Here is a 14692-nt window from a genome sequence, read left to right on the forward strand (position 1 = left end):
CAATAAGCATGGATAGTATTTCGGGTGCGATCATACCAGCACTAATGCACCGGATCCCATCAGAACTCCGCAGTTAAGCGTGCTTGGGCGAGAGTAGTACTAGGATGGGTGACCCCCCGGGAAGTCCTCGTGTTGCACCCCCTTTTTCGTTGCCCGTCTGCGTTTTTTTTATGTTTTAGGTGCGTTTTTTTTTCTTTCTTGGTATATCAATGCTCGGGCGGCCTCCGGTTCAATGTTGATTGTTTTCTTGTTTCCCGAACCGAGCCGATCCATCACGTGGGTCCCACGCCTCGCGTCCGAAAGCAAACGAGGTTCTGCGTCTTGTAAGACATAAAAAACAATAAGCATGGATAGTATTTCGGGTGCGATCATACCAGCACTAATGCACCGGATCCCATCAGAACTCCGCAGTTAAGCGTGCTTGGGCGAGAGTAATACTAGGATGGGTGACCCCCTGGGAAGTCCTCGTGTTGCACCCCCTTTTTCGTTGCCCGTCTGCGTTTTTTTTATGTTTTAGGTGCGTTTTTTTTCTTTCTTGCTATATCCATGCTCGGGCGGCCTCCGGTTCAATGTTGATTGTTTTCTTGTTTCCCGAACCGAGCCGATCCATCACGTGGGTCCCACGCCTCGCGTCCGAAAGCAAAACGAGGTTCTGCGTCTTGTAAGACATAAAAACAATAAGCATGGATAGTATTTCGGGTGCGATCATACCAGCACTAATGCACCGGATCCCATCAGAACTCCGCCGTTAAGCGTGCTTGGGCGAGAGTAGTACTAGGATGGGTGACCCCCCGGGAAGTCCTCGTGTTGCACCCCCTTTTTCTTTGCCCGTCTGCGTTTTTTTTATGTTTTAGGTGCGTTTTTTTTCTTTCTTGCTATATCCATGCTCGGGCGGCCTCCGGTTCAATGTTGATTGTTTTCTTGTTTCCCGAACCGAGTCGATCCATCACGTGGGTCCCACGCCTCGCGTCCGAAAGCAAACGAGGTTCTGCGTCTTGTAAGACATAAAAACAATAAGCATGGATAGTATTTCGGGTGCGATCATACCAGCACTAATGCACCGGATCCCATCAGAACTCCGCAGTTAAGCGTGCTTGGGCGTGAGTAGTACTAGGATGGGTGACCCCCCGGGAAGTCCTCGTGTTGCACCCCCTTTTTCGTTGCCCGTCTGCGTTTTTTTTATGTTTTAGGTGCGTTTTTTTTTTCTTTCTTGGTATATCAATGCTCGGGCGGCCTCCGGTTCAATGTTGATTGTTTTCTTGTTTCCCGAACCGAGCCGATCCATCACGTGGGTCCCACGCCTCGCGTCCGAAAGCAAACGAGGTTCTGCGTCTTGTAAGACATAAAAACAATAAGCATGGATAGTATTTCGGGTGCGATCATACCAGCACTAATGCACCGGATCCCATCAGAACTCCGCCGTTAAGCGTGCTTGGGCGAGAGTAGTACTAGGATGGGTGACCCCCCGGGAAGTCCTCGTGTTGCACCCCCTTTTTCTTTGCCCGTCTGCGTTTTTTTTATGTTTTAGGTGCGTTTTTTTTTCTTTCTTGCTATATCCATGCTCGGGCGGCCTCCGGTTCAATGTTGATTGTTTTCTTGTTTCCCGAACCGAGTCGATCCATCACGTGGGTCCCACGCCTCGCGTCCGAAAGCAAACGAGGTTCTGCGTCTTGTAAGACATAAAAACAATAAGCATGGATAGTATTTCGGGTGCGATCATACCAGCACTAATGCACCGGATCCCATCAGAACTCCGCAGTTAAGCGTGCTTGGGCGTGAGTAGTACTAGGATGGGTGACCCCCCGGGAAGTCCTCGTGTTGCACCCCCTTTTTCGTTGCCCGTCTGCGTTTTTTTTATGTTTTAGGTGCGTTTTTTTTTTCTTTCTTGGTATATCAATGCTCGGGCGGCCTCCGGTTCAATGTTGATTGTTTTCTTCTTTCCCGAACCGAGCCGATCCATCACGTGGGTCCCACGCCTCGCGTCCGAAAGCAAACGAGGTTCTGCGTCTTGTAAGACATAAAAACAATAAGCATGGATAGTATTTCGGGTGCGATCATACCAGCACTAATGCACCGGATCCCATCAGAACTCCGCAGTTAAGCGTGCTTGGGCGAGAGTAGTACTAGGATGGGTGACCCCCTGGGAAGTCCTCGTGTTGCACCCCCTTTTTCGTTGCCCGTCTGCGTTTTTTTTATGTTTTAGGTGCGTTTTTTTTCTTTCTTGCTATATCCATGCTCGGGCGGCCTCCGGTTCAATGTTGATTGTTTTCTTGTTTCCCGAACCGAGCCGATCCATCACGTGGGTCCCACGCCTCGCGTCCGAAAGCAAACGAGGTTCTGCGTCTTGTAAGACATAAAAACAATAAGCATGGATAGTATTTCGGGTGCGATCATACCAGCACTAATGCACCGGATCCCATCAGAACTTCGCAGTTAAGCGTGCTTGGGCGAGAGTAGTACTAGGATGGGTGACCCCCTGGGAAGTCCTCGTGTTGCACCCCCTTTTTCGTTGCCCGTCTGCGTTTTTATATGTTTTAGGTGCGTTTTTTTTTTCTTTCTTGCTATATCCATGCTCGGGCGGCCTCCGGTTCAATGTTGATTGTTTTCTTGTTTCCCGAACCGAGTCGATCCATCACGTGGGTCCCACGCCTCGCGTCCGAAAGCAAACGAGGTTCTGCGTCTTGTAAGACATAAAAACAATAAGCATGGATAGTATTTCGGGTGCGATCATACCAGCACTAATGCACCGGATCCCATCAGAACTCCGCCGTTAAGCGTGCTTGGGCGAGAGTAGTACTAGGATGGGTGACCCCCCGGGAAGTCCTCGTGTTGCACCCCCTTTTTCTTTGCCCGTCTGCGTTTTTTTTATGTTTTAGGTGCGTTTTTTTTTTCTTTCTTGCTATATCCATGCTCGGGCGGCCTCCGGTTCAATGTTGATTGTTTTCTTGTTTCCCGAACCGAGCCGATCCATCACGTGGGTCCCACGCCTCGCGTCCGAAAGCAAACGAGGTTCTGCGTCTTGTAAGACATAAAAACAATAAGCATGGATAGTATTTCGGGTGCGATCATACCAGCACTAATGCACCGGATCCCATCAGAACTCCGCCGTTAAGCGTGCTTGGGCGAGAGTAGTACTAGGATGGGTGACCCCCCGGGAAGTCCTCGTGTTGCACCCCCTTTTTCGTTGCCCGTCTGCGTTTTTTTTTATGTTTTAGGTGCGTTTTTTTTTTCTTTCTTGGTATATCAATGCTCGGGTGGCCTCCGGTTCAATGTTGATTGTTTTCTTGTTTCCCGAACCGAGCCGATCCATCACGTGGGTCCCACGCCTCGCGTCCGAAAGAAAACGAGGTTCTGCGTCTTGTAAGACATAAAAACAATAAGCATGGATAGTATTTTGGGTGCGATCATACCAGCACTAATGCACCGGATCCCATCAGAACTCCGCAGTTAAGCGTGCTTGGGCGAGAGTAGTACTAGGATGGGTGACCCCCTGGGAAGTCCTCGTGTTGCACCCCCTTTTTCGTTGCCCGTCTGCGTTTTTTTTATGTTTTAGGTGCGTTTTTTTTTCTTTCTTGCTATATCCATGCTCGGGCGGCCTCCGGTTCAATGTTGATTGTTTTCTTGTTTCCCGAACCGAGCCGATCCATCACGTGGGTCCCACGCCTCGCGTCCGAAAGCAAACGAGGTTCTGCGTCTTGTAAGACATAAAAACAATAAGCATGGATAGTATTTCGGGTGCGATCATACCAGCACTAATGCACCGGATCCCATCAGAACTCCGCAGTTAAGCGTGCTTGGGCGAGAGTAGTACTAGGATGGGTGACCCCCTGGGAAGTCCTCGTGTTGCACCCCCTTTTTCGTTGCCCGTCTGCGTTTTTTTATGTTTTAGGTGCGTTTTTTTTTTCTTTCTTGCTATATCCATGCTCGGGCGGCCTCCGGTTCAATGTTGATTGTTTTCTTGTTTCCCGAACCGAGCCGATCCATCACGTGGGTCCCACGCCTCGCGTCCGAAAGCAAACGAGGTTCTGCGTCTTGTAAGACATAAAAACAATAAGCATGGATAGTATTTCGGGTGCGATCATACCAACACTAATGCACCGGATCCCATCAGAACTCCACAGTTAAGCGTGCTTGGGCGAGAGTAGTACTAGGATGGGTGACCCCCTGGGAAGTCCTCGTGTTGCACCCCCTTTTTCGTTGCCCGTCTGCGTTTTTTTTATGTTTTAGGTGCGTTTTTTTTTTCTTTCTTGCTATATCCATGCTCGGGCGGCCTCCGGTTCAATGTTGATTGTTTTTCTTGTTTCCCGAACCGAGCCGATCCATCACGTGGGTCCCACGCCTCGCGTCCGAAAGCAAACGAGGTTCTGTGTCTTGTAAGACATAAAAACAATAAGCATGGATAGTATTTCGGGTGCGATCATACCAGCACTAATGCACCGGATCCCATCAGAACTCCGCAGTTAAGCGTGCTTGGGCGAGAGTAGTACTAGGATGGGTGACCCCCTGGGAAGTCCTCGTGTTGCACCCCCTTTTTCGTTGCCCGTCTGGGTTTTTTTTTATGTTTTAGGTGCGTTTTTTTTTCTTTCCGGTTCAATGTTGATTGTTTTCTTGTTTCCCGAACCGAGCCGATCCATCACGTGGGTCCCACGCCTCGCGTCCGAAAGAAAACGAGGTTCTGCGTCTTGTAAGACATAAAAACAATAAGCATGGATAGTATTTCGGGTGCGATCATACCAGCACTAATGCACCGGATCCCATCAGAACTCCGCAGTTAAGCGTGCTTGGGCGAGAGTAGTACTAGGATGGGTGACCCCCTGGGAAGTCCTCGTGTTGCACCCCCTTTTTCGTTGCCCGTCTGCGTTTTTTTTATGTTTTAGGTGCGTTTTTTTTCTTTCTTGCTATATCCATGCTCGGGCGGCCTCCGGTTCAATGTTGATTGTTTTCTTGTTTCCCGAACCGAGCCGATCCATCACGTGGGTCCCACGCCTCGCGTCCGAAAGCAAACGAGATTCTGCGTCTTGTAAGACATAAAAACAATAAGCATAGATAGTATTTCGGGTGCGATCATACCAGCACTAATGCACCGGATCCCATCAGAACTCCGCAGTTAAGCGTGCTTGGGCGAGAGTAGAACTAGGATGGGTGACCCCCTGGGAAGTCCTCGTGTTGCACCCCCTTTTTCGTTGCCCGTCTGCGTTTTTTTATGTTTTAGGTGCGTTTTTTTTTTCTTTCTTGCTATATCCATGCTCGGGCGGCCTCCGGTTCAATGTTGATTGTTTTCTTGTTTCCCGAACCGAGCCGATCCATCACGTGGGTCCCACGCCTCGCGTCCGAAAGCAAACGAGGTTCTGCGTCTTGTAAGACATAAAAACAATAAGCATGGATAGTATTTCGGGTGCGATCATACCAGCACTAATGCACCGGATCCCATCAGAACTCCGCAGTTAAGCGTGCTTGGGCGAGAGTAGTACTAGGATTGGTGACCCCCTGGGAAGTTCTCGTGTTGCACCCCCTTTTTCGTTGCCCGTCTGCGTTTTTTTTATGTTTTAGGTGCGTTTTTTTTTCTTTCTTGCTATATCCATGCTCGGGCGGCCTCCGGTTCAATGTTGATTGTTTTCTTGTTTCCCGAACCGAGCCGATCCATCACGTGGGTCCCACGCCTCGCGTCCGAAAGCAAACGAGGTTCTGCGTCTTGTAAGACATAAAAACAATAAGCATGGATACTATTTCGGGTGCGATCATACCAGCACTAATGCACCGGATCCCATCAGAACTCCGCAGTTAAGCGTGCTTGGGCGAGAGTAGTACTAGGATGGGTGACCCCCTGGGAAGTCCTCGTGTTGCACCCCCTTTTTCGTTGCCCCTCTGCGTTTTTTTTATGTTTTAGGTGCGTTTTTTTTTTCTTTCTTGCTATATCCATGCTCGGGCGGCCTCCGGTTCAATGTTGATTGTTTTCTTGTTTCCCGAACCGAGCCGATCCATCACGTGGGTCCCACGCCTCGCGTCCGAAAGCAAACGAGGTTCTGCGTCTTTTAAGACATAAAAACAATAAGCATGGATAGTATTTCGGGTGCGATCATACCAGCACTAATGCACCGGATCCCATCAGAACTCCGCAGTTAAGCGTGCTTGGGCGAGAGTAGTACTAGGATGGGTGACCCCCTGGGAAGTCCTCGTGTTGCACCCCCTTTTTCGTTGCCCGTCTGCGTTTTTTTTATGTTTTAGGTGCGTTTTTTTTTTCTTTCTTGCTATATCCATGCTCGGGCGGCCTCCGGTTCAATGTTGATTGTTTTTCTTGTTTCCCGAACCGAGCCGATCCATCACGTGGGTCCCACGCCTCGCGTCCGAAAGCAAACGAGGTTCTGCGTCTTGTAAGACATAAAAACAATAAGCATGGATAGTATTTCGGGTGCGATCATACCAGCACTAATGCACCGGATCCCATCAGAACTCCGCAGTTAAGCGTGCTTGGGCGAGAGTAGTACTAGGATGGGTGACCCCCTGGGAACTCCTCGTGTTGCATCCCCTTTTTCGTTGCCCGTCTGCATTTTTTTTATGTTTTAGGTGCGTTTTTTTTTCTTTCTTGCTATATCCATGCTCGGGCGGCCTCCGGTTCAATGTTGATTGTTTTCTTGTTTCCCGAACCGATCCGATCCATCACGTGGGTCCCACGCCTCGCGTCCGAAAGCAAACGAGGTTCTGCGTCTTGTAAGACATAAAAACAATAAGCATGGATAGTATTTCGGGTGCGATCATACCAGCACTAATGCACCAGATCCCATCAGAACTCCATAGTTAAGCGTGCTTGGGCGAGAGTAGTACTAGGATGGGTGACCCCCTGGGAAGTCCTCGTGTTGCACCCCCTTTTTCGTTGCCCGTCTGCGTTTTTTTTATGTTTTAGGTGCGTTTTTTTTTCTTTCTTGATATATCCATGCTCGGGCGGCCTCCGGTTCAATGTTGATTGTTTTCTTGTTTCCCGAACCGAGCCGATCCATCACGTGGGTCCCACGCCTCGCGTCCGAAAGCAAACGAGGTTCTGCGTCTTGTAAGACATAAAAACAATAAGCATGGATAGTATTTCGGGTGCGATCATACCAGCACTAATGCACCGGATCCCATCAGAACTCCGCAGTTAAGCGTGCTTGGGCTAGAGTAGTACTAGGATGGGTGACCCCCTGGGAAGTCCTCGTCTTGCACCCCTTTTTCGTTGCCCGTCTGCGTTTTTTTTATGTTTTAGGTGCGTTTTTTTTTCATTCTTGCTATATCCATGCTCGGGCGGCCTCCGGTTCAATGTTGATTGTTTTCTTGTTTCCCGAACCGAGCCGATCCATCACGTGGGTCCCACGCCTCGCGTCCGAAAGCAAACGAGGTTCTGCGTCATGTAAGACATAAAAACAATAAGCATGGATAGTATTTCGGGTGCGATCATACCAGCACTAATGCACCGGATCCCATCAGAACTCTGCAGTTAAGCGTGCTTGGGCGAGAGTAGTACTAGGATGGGTGACCCCCTGGGAAGTCCTCGAGTTGCACCCCCTTTTTCGTTGCCCGTCTGCATTTTTTTTATGTTTTAGGTGCGTTTTTTTTTCTTTCTTGCTATATCCATGCTCGGGCGGCATCCGGTTCAATGTTGATTGTTTTCTTGTTTCCCGAACCGAGCCGATCCATCACGTGGGTCCCACGCCTCGCGTCCGAAAGCAAACGAGGTTCTGCGTCTTGTAAGACATAAAAACAATAAGCATGGATAGTATTTCGGGTGCGATCATACCAGCACTAATGCACCGGATCCCATCAGAACTCCGCAGTTAAGCGTGCTTGGGCGAGAGTAGTACTAGGATAGGTGGCCCCCTGGGAAGTCCTCGTGTTGCACCCCCTTTTTCGTTGCCCGTCTGCGTTTTTTTTTATGTTTTAGGTGCGTTTTTTTTCTTTCTTGCTATATCCATGCTCGGGCGGCCTCCGGTTCAATGTTGATTGTTTTCTTGTTTCCCGAACCGAGCCGATCCATCACGTGGGTCCCACGCCTCGCGTCCGAAAGCAAACGAGGTTCTGCGTCTTGTAAGACATAAAAACAATAAGCATGGATAGTATTTCGGGTGCGATCATACCAGCACTAATGCACCGGATCCCATCAGAACTCCGCAGTTAAGCGTGCTTGGGCGAGAGTAGTTCTAGGATGGGTGACCCCCTGGGAAGTCCTCGTGTTGCACCCCCTTTTTCGTTGCCCGTCTGCGTTTTTTTTATGTTTTAGGTGCGTTTTTTTTTTCTTTCTTGCTATATCCATGCTCGGGCGGCCTCCGGTTCAATGTTGATTGTTTTCTTGTTTCCCGAACCGAGCCGATCCATCACGTGGGTCCCACGCCTCGCGTCCGAAAGCAAACGAGGTTCTGCGTCTTGTAAGACATAAAAACAATAAGCATGGATAGTATTTCGGGTGCGATCATACCAGCACTAATGCACCGGATCCCATCAGAACTCCGCAGTTAAGCGTGCTTGGGCGAGAGTAGTACTAGGATGGGTGACCCCCTGGGAAGTCCTCGTGTTGCACCCCTTTTTCGTTGCCCGTCTGCGTTTTTTTTATGTTTTAGGTGCGTTTTTTTTTCTTTCTTGCTATATCCATGCTCGGGCGGCCTCCGGTTCAATGTTGATTGTTTTCTTGTTTCCCGAACCGAGCCGATCCATCACGTGGGTCCCACGCCTCGCGTCCGAAAGCAAACGAGGTTCTGCGTCTTGTAAGACATAAAAACAATAAGCATGGATAGTATTTCGGGTGCGATCATACCAGCACTAATGCACCGGATCCCATCAGAACTCCGCAGTTAAGCGTGCTTGGGCGAGAGTAGTACTAGGATGGGTGACCCCCTGGGAAGTCCTTGTGTTGCACCCTTTTTTCGTTGCCCGTCTGCGTTTTTTTTATGTTTTAGGTGCGTTTTTTTTTCTTTCTTGCTATATCCATGCTCGGGCGGCCTCCGGTTCAATGTTGATTGTTTTCTTATTTCCCGAACCGAGCCGATCCATCACGTGGGTCCCACGCCTCGCGTCCGAAAGCAAACGAGGTTCTGCGTCATGTAAGACATAAAAACAATAAGCATGGATAGTATTTCGGGTGCGATCATACCAGCACTAATGCACCGGATCCCATCAGAACTCCGCAGTTAAGCGTGCTTGGGCGAGAGTAGTACTAGGATGGGTGACCCCCTGGGAAGTCCTCGAGTTGCACCCCCTTTTTCGTTGCCCGTCTGCATTTTTTTTATGTTTTAGGTGCGTTTTTTTTTCTTTCTTGCTATATCCATGCTCGGGCGGCATCCGGTTCAATGTTGATTGTTTTCTTGTTTCCCGAACCGAGCCGATCCATCACGTGGGTCCCACGCCTCGCGTCCGAAAGCAAACGAGGTTCTGCGTCTTGTAAGACATAAAAACAATAAGCATGGATAGTATTTCGGGTGCGATCATACCAGCACTAATGCACCGGATCCCATCAGAACTCCGCAGTTAAGCGTGCTTGGGCGAGAGTAGTACTAGGATAGGTGGCCCCCTGGGAAGTCCTCGTGTTGCACCCCCTTTTTCGTTGCCCGTCTGCGTTTTTTTTTATGTTTTAGGTGCGTTTTTTTTCTTTCTTGCTATATCCATGCTCGGGCGGCCTCCGGTTCAATGTTGATTGTTTTCTTGTTTCCCGAACCGAGCCGATCCATCACGTGGGTCCCACGCCTCGCGTCCGAAAGCAAACGAGGTTCTGCGTCTTGTAAGACATAAAAACAATAAGCATGGATAGTATTTCGGGTGCGATCATACCAGCACTAATGCACCGGATCCCATCAGAACTCCGCAGATAAGCGTGCTTGGGCGAGAGTAGTTCTAGGATGGGTGACCCCCTGGGAAGTCCTCGTGTTGCACCCCCTTTTTCGTTGCCCGTCTGCGTTTTTTTTATGTTTTAGGTGCGTTTTTTTTTTCTTTCTTGCTATATCCATGCTCGGGCGGCCTCCGGTTCAATGTTGATTGTTTTCTTGTTTCCCGAACCGAGCCGATCCATCACGTGGGTCCCACGCCTCGCGTCCGAAAGCAAACGAGGTTCTGCGTCTTGTAAGACATAAAAACAATAAGCATGGATAGTATTTCGGGTGCGATCATACCAGCACTAATGCACCGGATCCCATCAGAACTCCGCAGTTAAGCGTGCTTGGGCGAGAGTAGTACTAGGATGGGTGACCCCCTGGGAAGTCCTCGTGTTGCACCCCTTTTTCGTTGCCCGTCTGCGTTTTTTTTATGTTTTAGGTGCGTTTTTTTTTCTTTCTTGCTATATCCATGCTCGGGCGGCCTCCGGTTCAATGTTGATTGTTTTCTTGTTTCCCGAACCGAGCCGATCCATCACGTGGGTCCCACGCCTCGCGTCCGAAAGCAAACGAGGTTCTGCGTCTTGTAAGACATAAAAACAATAAGCATGGATAGTATTTCGGGTGCGATCATACCAGCACTAATGCACCGGATCCCATCAGAACTCCGCAGTTAAGCGTGCTTGGGCGAGAGTAGTACTAGGATGGGTGACCCCCTGGGAAGTCCTCGTGTTGCACCCCTTTTTCGTTGCCCGTCTGCGTTTTTTTTATGTTTTAGGTGCGTTTTTTTTTTCTTTCTTGCTATATCCATGCTCGGGCGGCCTCCGGTTCAATGTTGATTGTTTTCTTGTTTCCCGAACCGAGCCGATCCATCACGTGGGTCCCACGCCTCGCGTCCGAAAGCAAACGAGGTTCTGCGTCTTGTAAGACATAAAAACAATAAGCATGGATAGTATTTCGGGTGCGATCATACCAGCACTAATGCACCGGATCCCATCAGAACTCCGCAGTTAAGCGTGCTTGGGCGAGAGTAGTACTAGGATTGGTGACCCCCAAGGAAGTCCTCGTGTTGCACCCCCTTTTTCGTTGCCCGTCTGCGTTTTTTTTTATGTTTTAGGTGCGTTTTTTTTCTTTCTTGCTATATCCATGCTCGGGCGGCCTCCGGTTCAATGTTGATTGTTTTCTTGTTTCCCGAACCGAGCCGATCCATCACGTGGGTCCCACGCCTCGCGTCCGAAAGCAAACGAGGTTCTGCGTCTTGTAAGACATAAAAACAATAAGCATGGATAGTATTTCGGGTGCGATCATACCAGCACTAATGCACCGGATCCCATCAGAAATCCGCAGTTAAGCGTGCTTGGGCGAGAGTAGTTCTAGGATGGGTGACCCCCTGGGAAGTCCTCGTGTTGCACCCCCTTTTTCGTTGCCCGTCTGCGTTTTTTTTATGTTTTAGGTGCGTTTTTTTTTTCTTTCTTGCTATATCCATGCTCGGGCGGCCTCCGGTTCAATGTTGATTGTTTTCTTGTTTCCCGAACCGAGCCGATCCATCACGTGGGTCCCACGCCTCGCGTCCGAAAGCAAACGAGGTTCTGCGTCTTGTAAGACATAAAAACAATAAGCATGGATAGTATTTCGGGTGCGATCATACCAGCACTAATGCATCGGATCCCATCAGAACTCCGCAGTTAAGCGTGCTTGGGCGAGAGTAGTACTAGGATGGGTGACCCCTTGGGAAGTCCTCGTGTTGCATCCCCTTTTTCGTTGCCCGTCTGCGTTTTTTTTATGTTTTAGGTGCGTTTTTTTTTTCTTTCTTGCTATATCCATGCTCGGGCGGCCTCCGGTTCAATGTTGATTGTTTTCTTCTTTCCCGAACCGAGCCGATCCATCACGTGGGTCCCACGCCTCGCGTCCGAAAGCAAACGAGGTTCTGCGTCTTGTAAGACATAAAAACAATAAGCATGGATAGTATTTCGGGTGCGATCATACCAGCACTAATGCACCGGATCCCATCAGAACTCCGCGGTTAAGCGTGCTTGGGCGAGAGTAGTACTAGGATGGGTGACCCCCTGGGAAGTCCTCGTGTTGCACCCCCTTTTTCGTTGCCCGTCTGCGTTTTTTTATGTTTTAGGTGCGTTTTTTTTTTTCTTTTTTGCTATATCCATGCTCGGGCGGCCACCGGTTCAATGTTGATTGTTTTCTTGTTTCCCGAACCGAGCCGATCCATCACGTGGGTCCCACGCCTCGCGTCCGAAAGCAAACGAGGTTCTGCGTCTTGTAAGACATAAAAACAATAAGCATGGATAGTATTTCGGGTGCGATCATACCAGCACTAATGCACCGGATCCCATCAGAACTCCGCAGTTAAGCGTGCTTGGGCGAGAGTAGTACTAGGATGGGTGACCCCCTGGGAAGTCCTCGTGTTGCACCCCCTTTTTCGTTGCCCGTCTGCGTTTTTTTATGTTTTAGGTGCGTTTTTTTTTTCTTTTTTGCTATATCCATGCTCGGGCGGCCACCGGTTCAATGTTGATTGTTTTCTTGTTTCCCGAACCGAGCCGATCCATCACGTGGGTCCCACGCCTCGCGTCCGAAAGCAAACGAGGTTCTGCGTCTTGTAAGACATAAAAACAATAAGCATGGATAGTATTTCGGGTGCGATCATACCAGCACTAATGCACCGGATCCCATCAGAACTCCGCAGTTAAGCGTGCTTGGGCGAGAGTAGTTCTAGGATGGGTGACCCCCTGGGAAGTCCTCGTGTTGCACCCCCTTTTTCGTTGCCCGTCTGCGTTTTTTTTATGTTTTAGGTGCGTTTTTTTTTTCTTTCTTGCTATATCCATGCTCGGGCGGCATCCGGTTCAATGTTGATTGTTTTCTTGTTTCCCGAACCGAGCCGATTCATCACGTGGGTCCCACGCCTCGCGTCCGAAAGCAAACGAGGTTCTGCGTCTTGTAAGACATAAAAACAATAAGCATGGATAGTATTTCGGGTGCGATCATACCAGCACTAATGCACCGGATCCCATCAGAACTCCGCAGTTAAGCGTGCTTGGGCGAGAGTAGTACTAGGATTGGTGACCCCCTGGGAAGTCCTCGTGTTGCACCCCCTTTTTCGTTGCCCGTCTGCGTTTTTTTTTATGTTTTAGGTGCGTTTTTTTTCTTTCTTGCTATATCCATGCTCGGGCGGCCTCCGGTTCAATGTTGATTGTTTTCTTGTTTCCCGAACCGAGCCGATCCATCACGTGGGTCCCACGCCTCGCGTCCGAAAGCAAACGAGGTTCTGCGTCTTGTAAGACATAAAAACAATAAGCATGGATAGTATTTCGGGTGCGATCATACCAGCACTAATGCACCGGATCCCATCAGAACTCCGCAGTTAAGCGTGCTTGGGCTAGAGTAGTTCTAGGATGGGTGACCCCCTGGGAAGTCCTCGTGTTGCACCCCTTTTTCGTTGCCCGTCTGCGTTTTTTTTATGTTTTAGGTGCGTTTTTTTTTTCTTTCTTGCTATATCCATGCTCGGGCGGCCTCCGGTTCAATGTTGATTGTTTTCTTGTTTCCCGAACCGAGCCGATCCATCACGTGGGTCCCACGCCTCGCGTCTGAAAGCAAACGAGGTTCTGCGTCTTGTAAGACATAAAAACAATAAGCATGGATAGTATTTCGGGTGCGATCATACCAGCACTAATGCATCGGATCCCATCAGAACTCCGCAGTTAAGCGTGCTTGGGCGAGAGTAGTACTAGGATGGGTGACCCCCTGGGAAGTCCTCGTGTTGCATCCCCTTTTTCGTTGCCCGTCTGCGTTTTTTTTATGTTTTAGGTGCGTTTTTTTTTTCTTTCTTGCTATATCCATGCTCGGGCGGCCTCCGGTTCAATGTTGATTGTTTTCTTCTTTCCCGAACCGAGCCGATCCATCACGTGGGTCCCACGCCTCGCGTCCGAAAGCAAACGAGGTTCTGCGTCTTGTAAGACATAAAAACAATAAGCATGGATAGTATTTCGGGTGCGATCATATCAGCACTAATGCACCGGATCCCATCAGAACTCTGCAGTTAAGCGTGCTTGGGCGAGAGTAGTACTAGGATGGGTGACCCCCTGGGAAGTCCTCGTGTTGCACCCCCTTTTTCGTTGCCCGTCTGCGTTTTTTTATGTTTTAGGTGCGTTTTTTTTTTTCTTTTTTGCTATATCCATGCTCGGGCGGCCACCGGTTCAATGTTGATTGTTTTCTTGTTTCCCGAACCGAGCCGATCCATCACGTGGGTCCCACGCCTCGCGTCCGAAAGCAAACGAGGTTCTGCGTCTTGTAAGACATAAAAACAATAAGCATGGATAGTATTTCGGGTGCGATCATACCAGCACTAATGCACCGGATCCCATCAGAACTCCGCAGTTAAGCGTGCTTGGGCGAGAGTATTACTAGGATGGGTGACCCCCTGGGAAGTCCTCGTGTTGCATCCCCTTTTTCGTTGCCCGTCTGCGTTTTTTTTATGTTTTAGGTGCGTTTTTTTTTTCTTTCTTGCTATATCCATGCTCGGGCGGCATCCGGTTCAATGTTGATTGTTTTCTTGTTTCCCGAACCGAGCCGATTCATCACGTGGGTCCCACGCCTCGCGTCCGAAAGCAAACGAGGTTCTGCGTCTTGTAAGACATAAAAACAATAAGCATTGATAGTATTTCGGGTGCGATCATACCAGCACTAATGCACCGGATCCCATCAGAACTCCGCAGTTAAGCGTGCTTGGGCGAGAGTAGTACTAGGATTGGTGACCCCCTGGGAAGTCCTCGTGTTGCACCCCCTTTTTCGTTGCCCGTCTGCGTTTTTTTTTATGTTTTAGGTGCGTTTTTTTTCTTTCTTGCTATATCCATGCT

General features: G+C 49.4%; 44 non-coding genes across 44 annotated transcripts; all 44 read left to right on the plus strand.

The window, feature by feature from the left end:
- The first annotated feature begins 22 nt into the window (after positions 1-22).
- On the plus strand, positions 23-141 carry LOC145023575 (5S ribosomal RNA). The gene has a single exon (XR_013671659.1). It is a non-coding gene; the product is annotated as a 5S ribosomal RNA (ribosomal RNA).
- Positions 142-360: 219 nt separating this feature from the next.
- On the plus strand, positions 361-479 carry LOC145025925 (5S ribosomal RNA). The gene has a single exon (XR_013673917.1). It is a non-coding gene; the product is annotated as a 5S ribosomal RNA (ribosomal RNA).
- A 218-nt stretch (positions 480-697) lies between these two features.
- LOC145025997 (5S ribosomal RNA) lies at positions 698-816 on the plus strand. Its single transcript, XR_013673984.1, has one exon. It is a non-coding gene; the product is annotated as a 5S ribosomal RNA (ribosomal RNA).
- A 217-nt stretch (positions 817-1033) lies between these two features.
- On the plus strand, positions 1034-1152 carry LOC145025382 (5S ribosomal RNA). The gene has a single exon (XR_013673399.1). It is a non-coding gene; the product is annotated as a 5S ribosomal RNA (ribosomal RNA).
- Positions 1153-1371: 219 nt separating this feature from the next.
- LOC145025998 (5S ribosomal RNA) lies at positions 1372-1490 on the plus strand. Its single transcript, XR_013673985.1, has one exon. It is a non-coding gene; the product is annotated as a 5S ribosomal RNA (ribosomal RNA).
- Positions 1491-1708: 218 nt separating this feature from the next.
- LOC145025383 (5S ribosomal RNA) lies at positions 1709-1827 on the plus strand. The gene has a single exon (XR_013673400.1). It is a non-coding gene; the product is annotated as a 5S ribosomal RNA (ribosomal RNA).
- Positions 1828-2046: 219 nt separating this feature from the next.
- On the plus strand, positions 2047-2165 carry LOC145027797 (5S ribosomal RNA). Its single transcript, XR_013675562.1, has one exon. It is a non-coding gene; the product is annotated as a 5S ribosomal RNA (ribosomal RNA).
- A 217-nt stretch (positions 2166-2382) lies between these two features.
- On the plus strand, positions 2383-2501 carry LOC145025780 (5S ribosomal RNA). The gene has a single exon (XR_013673779.1). It is a non-coding gene; the product is annotated as a 5S ribosomal RNA (ribosomal RNA).
- A 218-nt stretch (positions 2502-2719) lies between these two features.
- LOC145025999 (5S ribosomal RNA) lies at positions 2720-2838 on the plus strand. Its single transcript, XR_013673986.1, has one exon. It is a non-coding gene; the product is annotated as a 5S ribosomal RNA (ribosomal RNA).
- A 219-nt stretch (positions 2839-3057) lies between these two features.
- LOC145026000 (5S ribosomal RNA) lies at positions 3058-3176 on the plus strand. The gene has a single exon (XR_013673987.1). It is a non-coding gene; the product is annotated as a 5S ribosomal RNA (ribosomal RNA).
- Positions 3177-3396: 220 nt separating this feature from the next.
- LOC145027798 (5S ribosomal RNA) lies at positions 3397-3515 on the plus strand. Its single transcript, XR_013675563.1, has one exon. It is a non-coding gene; the product is annotated as a 5S ribosomal RNA (ribosomal RNA).
- Positions 3516-3733: 218 nt separating this feature from the next.
- Positions 3734-3852, plus strand: LOC145027799 (5S ribosomal RNA). Its single transcript, XR_013675564.1, has one exon. It is a non-coding gene; the product is annotated as a 5S ribosomal RNA (ribosomal RNA).
- Positions 3853-4070: 218 nt separating this feature from the next.
- Positions 4071-4189, plus strand: LOC145026801 (5S ribosomal RNA). Its single transcript, XR_013674753.1, has one exon. It is a non-coding gene; the product is annotated as a 5S ribosomal RNA (ribosomal RNA).
- Positions 4190-4409: 220 nt separating this feature from the next.
- On the plus strand, positions 4410-4528 carry LOC145027800 (5S ribosomal RNA). Its single transcript, XR_013675565.1, has one exon. It is a non-coding gene; the product is annotated as a 5S ribosomal RNA (ribosomal RNA).
- Positions 4529-4720: 192 nt separating this feature from the next.
- Positions 4721-4839, plus strand: LOC145027801 (5S ribosomal RNA). Its single transcript, XR_013675566.1, has one exon. It is a non-coding gene; the product is annotated as a 5S ribosomal RNA (ribosomal RNA).
- A 217-nt stretch (positions 4840-5056) lies between these two features.
- On the plus strand, positions 5057-5175 carry LOC145026694 (5S ribosomal RNA). Its single transcript, XR_013674653.1, has one exon. It is a non-coding gene; the product is annotated as a 5S ribosomal RNA (ribosomal RNA).
- Positions 5176-5393: 218 nt separating this feature from the next.
- LOC145026390 (5S ribosomal RNA) lies at positions 5394-5512 on the plus strand. The gene has a single exon (XR_013674365.1). It is a non-coding gene; the product is annotated as a 5S ribosomal RNA (ribosomal RNA).
- Positions 5513-5730: 218 nt separating this feature from the next.
- Positions 5731-5849, plus strand: LOC145027802 (5S ribosomal RNA). The gene has a single exon (XR_013675567.1). It is a non-coding gene; the product is annotated as a 5S ribosomal RNA (ribosomal RNA).
- A 219-nt stretch (positions 5850-6068) lies between these two features.
- On the plus strand, positions 6069-6187 carry LOC145027805 (5S ribosomal RNA). The gene has a single exon (XR_013675569.1). It is a non-coding gene; the product is annotated as a 5S ribosomal RNA (ribosomal RNA).
- Positions 6188-6407: 220 nt separating this feature from the next.
- Positions 6408-6526, plus strand: LOC145025459 (5S ribosomal RNA). Its single transcript, XR_013673473.1, has one exon. It is a non-coding gene; the product is annotated as a 5S ribosomal RNA (ribosomal RNA).
- A 218-nt stretch (positions 6527-6744) lies between these two features.
- LOC145026611 (5S ribosomal RNA) lies at positions 6745-6863 on the plus strand. The gene has a single exon (XR_013674574.1). It is a non-coding gene; the product is annotated as a 5S ribosomal RNA (ribosomal RNA).
- A 218-nt stretch (positions 6864-7081) lies between these two features.
- LOC145026808 (5S ribosomal RNA) lies at positions 7082-7200 on the plus strand. Its single transcript, XR_013674759.1, has one exon. It is a non-coding gene; the product is annotated as a 5S ribosomal RNA (ribosomal RNA).
- A 217-nt stretch (positions 7201-7417) lies between these two features.
- Positions 7418-7536, plus strand: LOC145026446 (5S ribosomal RNA). Its single transcript, XR_013674420.1, has one exon. It is a non-coding gene; the product is annotated as a 5S ribosomal RNA (ribosomal RNA).
- A 218-nt stretch (positions 7537-7754) lies between these two features.
- Positions 7755-7873, plus strand: LOC145026642 (5S ribosomal RNA). Its single transcript, XR_013674603.1, has one exon. It is a non-coding gene; the product is annotated as a 5S ribosomal RNA (ribosomal RNA).
- A 218-nt stretch (positions 7874-8091) lies between these two features.
- On the plus strand, positions 8092-8210 carry LOC145026100 (5S ribosomal RNA). The gene has a single exon (XR_013674094.1). It is a non-coding gene; the product is annotated as a 5S ribosomal RNA (ribosomal RNA).
- Positions 8211-8429: 219 nt separating this feature from the next.
- LOC145027806 (5S ribosomal RNA) lies at positions 8430-8548 on the plus strand. Its single transcript, XR_013675570.1, has one exon. It is a non-coding gene; the product is annotated as a 5S ribosomal RNA (ribosomal RNA).
- Positions 8549-8765: 217 nt separating this feature from the next.
- On the plus strand, positions 8766-8884 carry LOC145025442 (5S ribosomal RNA). Its single transcript, XR_013673457.1, has one exon. It is a non-coding gene; the product is annotated as a 5S ribosomal RNA (ribosomal RNA).
- A 217-nt stretch (positions 8885-9101) lies between these two features.
- LOC145025653 (5S ribosomal RNA) lies at positions 9102-9220 on the plus strand. The gene has a single exon (XR_013673658.1). It is a non-coding gene; the product is annotated as a 5S ribosomal RNA (ribosomal RNA).
- A 218-nt stretch (positions 9221-9438) lies between these two features.
- LOC145026643 (5S ribosomal RNA) lies at positions 9439-9557 on the plus strand. The gene has a single exon (XR_013674604.1). It is a non-coding gene; the product is annotated as a 5S ribosomal RNA (ribosomal RNA).
- A 218-nt stretch (positions 9558-9775) lies between these two features.
- On the plus strand, positions 9776-9894 carry LOC145026761 (5S ribosomal RNA). Its single transcript, XR_013674715.1, has one exon. It is a non-coding gene; the product is annotated as a 5S ribosomal RNA (ribosomal RNA).
- A 219-nt stretch (positions 9895-10113) lies between these two features.
- Positions 10114-10232, plus strand: LOC145027807 (5S ribosomal RNA). Its single transcript, XR_013675571.1, has one exon. It is a non-coding gene; the product is annotated as a 5S ribosomal RNA (ribosomal RNA).
- A 217-nt stretch (positions 10233-10449) lies between these two features.
- Positions 10450-10568, plus strand: LOC145027808 (5S ribosomal RNA). The gene has a single exon (XR_013675572.1). It is a non-coding gene; the product is annotated as a 5S ribosomal RNA (ribosomal RNA).
- A 218-nt stretch (positions 10569-10786) lies between these two features.
- Positions 10787-10905, plus strand: LOC145027064 (5S ribosomal RNA). Its single transcript, XR_013675006.1, has one exon. It is a non-coding gene; the product is annotated as a 5S ribosomal RNA (ribosomal RNA).
- Positions 10906-11123: 218 nt separating this feature from the next.
- Positions 11124-11242, plus strand: LOC145026885 (5S ribosomal RNA). The gene has a single exon (XR_013674837.1). It is a non-coding gene; the product is annotated as a 5S ribosomal RNA (ribosomal RNA).
- A 219-nt stretch (positions 11243-11461) lies between these two features.
- Positions 11462-11580, plus strand: LOC145026420 (5S ribosomal RNA). The gene has a single exon (XR_013674394.1). It is a non-coding gene; the product is annotated as a 5S ribosomal RNA (ribosomal RNA).
- Positions 11581-11799: 219 nt separating this feature from the next.
- LOC145025837 (5S ribosomal RNA) lies at positions 11800-11918 on the plus strand. Its single transcript, XR_013673831.1, has one exon. It is a non-coding gene; the product is annotated as a 5S ribosomal RNA (ribosomal RNA).
- Positions 11919-12137: 219 nt separating this feature from the next.
- On the plus strand, positions 12138-12256 carry LOC145027809 (5S ribosomal RNA). The gene has a single exon (XR_013675573.1). It is a non-coding gene; the product is annotated as a 5S ribosomal RNA (ribosomal RNA).
- A 218-nt stretch (positions 12257-12474) lies between these two features.
- On the plus strand, positions 12475-12593 carry LOC145026101 (5S ribosomal RNA). The gene has a single exon (XR_013674095.1). It is a non-coding gene; the product is annotated as a 5S ribosomal RNA (ribosomal RNA).
- Positions 12594-12812: 219 nt separating this feature from the next.
- On the plus strand, positions 12813-12931 carry LOC145026550 (5S ribosomal RNA). The gene has a single exon (XR_013674517.1). It is a non-coding gene; the product is annotated as a 5S ribosomal RNA (ribosomal RNA).
- A 218-nt stretch (positions 12932-13149) lies between these two features.
- Positions 13150-13268, plus strand: LOC145026893 (5S ribosomal RNA). Its single transcript, XR_013674845.1, has one exon. It is a non-coding gene; the product is annotated as a 5S ribosomal RNA (ribosomal RNA).
- A 218-nt stretch (positions 13269-13486) lies between these two features.
- LOC145026184 (5S ribosomal RNA) lies at positions 13487-13605 on the plus strand. Its single transcript, XR_013674172.1, has one exon. It is a non-coding gene; the product is annotated as a 5S ribosomal RNA (ribosomal RNA).
- Positions 13606-13824: 219 nt separating this feature from the next.
- On the plus strand, positions 13825-13943 carry LOC145026435 (5S ribosomal RNA). The gene has a single exon (XR_013674409.1). It is a non-coding gene; the product is annotated as a 5S ribosomal RNA (ribosomal RNA).
- Positions 13944-14162: 219 nt separating this feature from the next.
- Positions 14163-14281, plus strand: LOC145026510 (5S ribosomal RNA). The gene has a single exon (XR_013674480.1). It is a non-coding gene; the product is annotated as a 5S ribosomal RNA (ribosomal RNA).
- A 219-nt stretch (positions 14282-14500) lies between these two features.
- Positions 14501-14619, plus strand: LOC145026552 (5S ribosomal RNA). Its single transcript, XR_013674518.1, has one exon. It is a non-coding gene; the product is annotated as a 5S ribosomal RNA (ribosomal RNA).
- Positions 14620-14692: the final 73 nt, after the last annotated feature.

Source organism: Lactuca saligna, chromosome 1, assembly GCF_052625555.1.
Source record: "Lactuca saligna cultivar CGN05327 chromosome 1, ASM5262555v1, whole genome shotgun sequence".
NCBI classification, from domain to species: domain Eukaryota; kingdom Viridiplantae; phylum Streptophyta; class Magnoliopsida; order Asterales; family Asteraceae; genus Lactuca; species Lactuca saligna.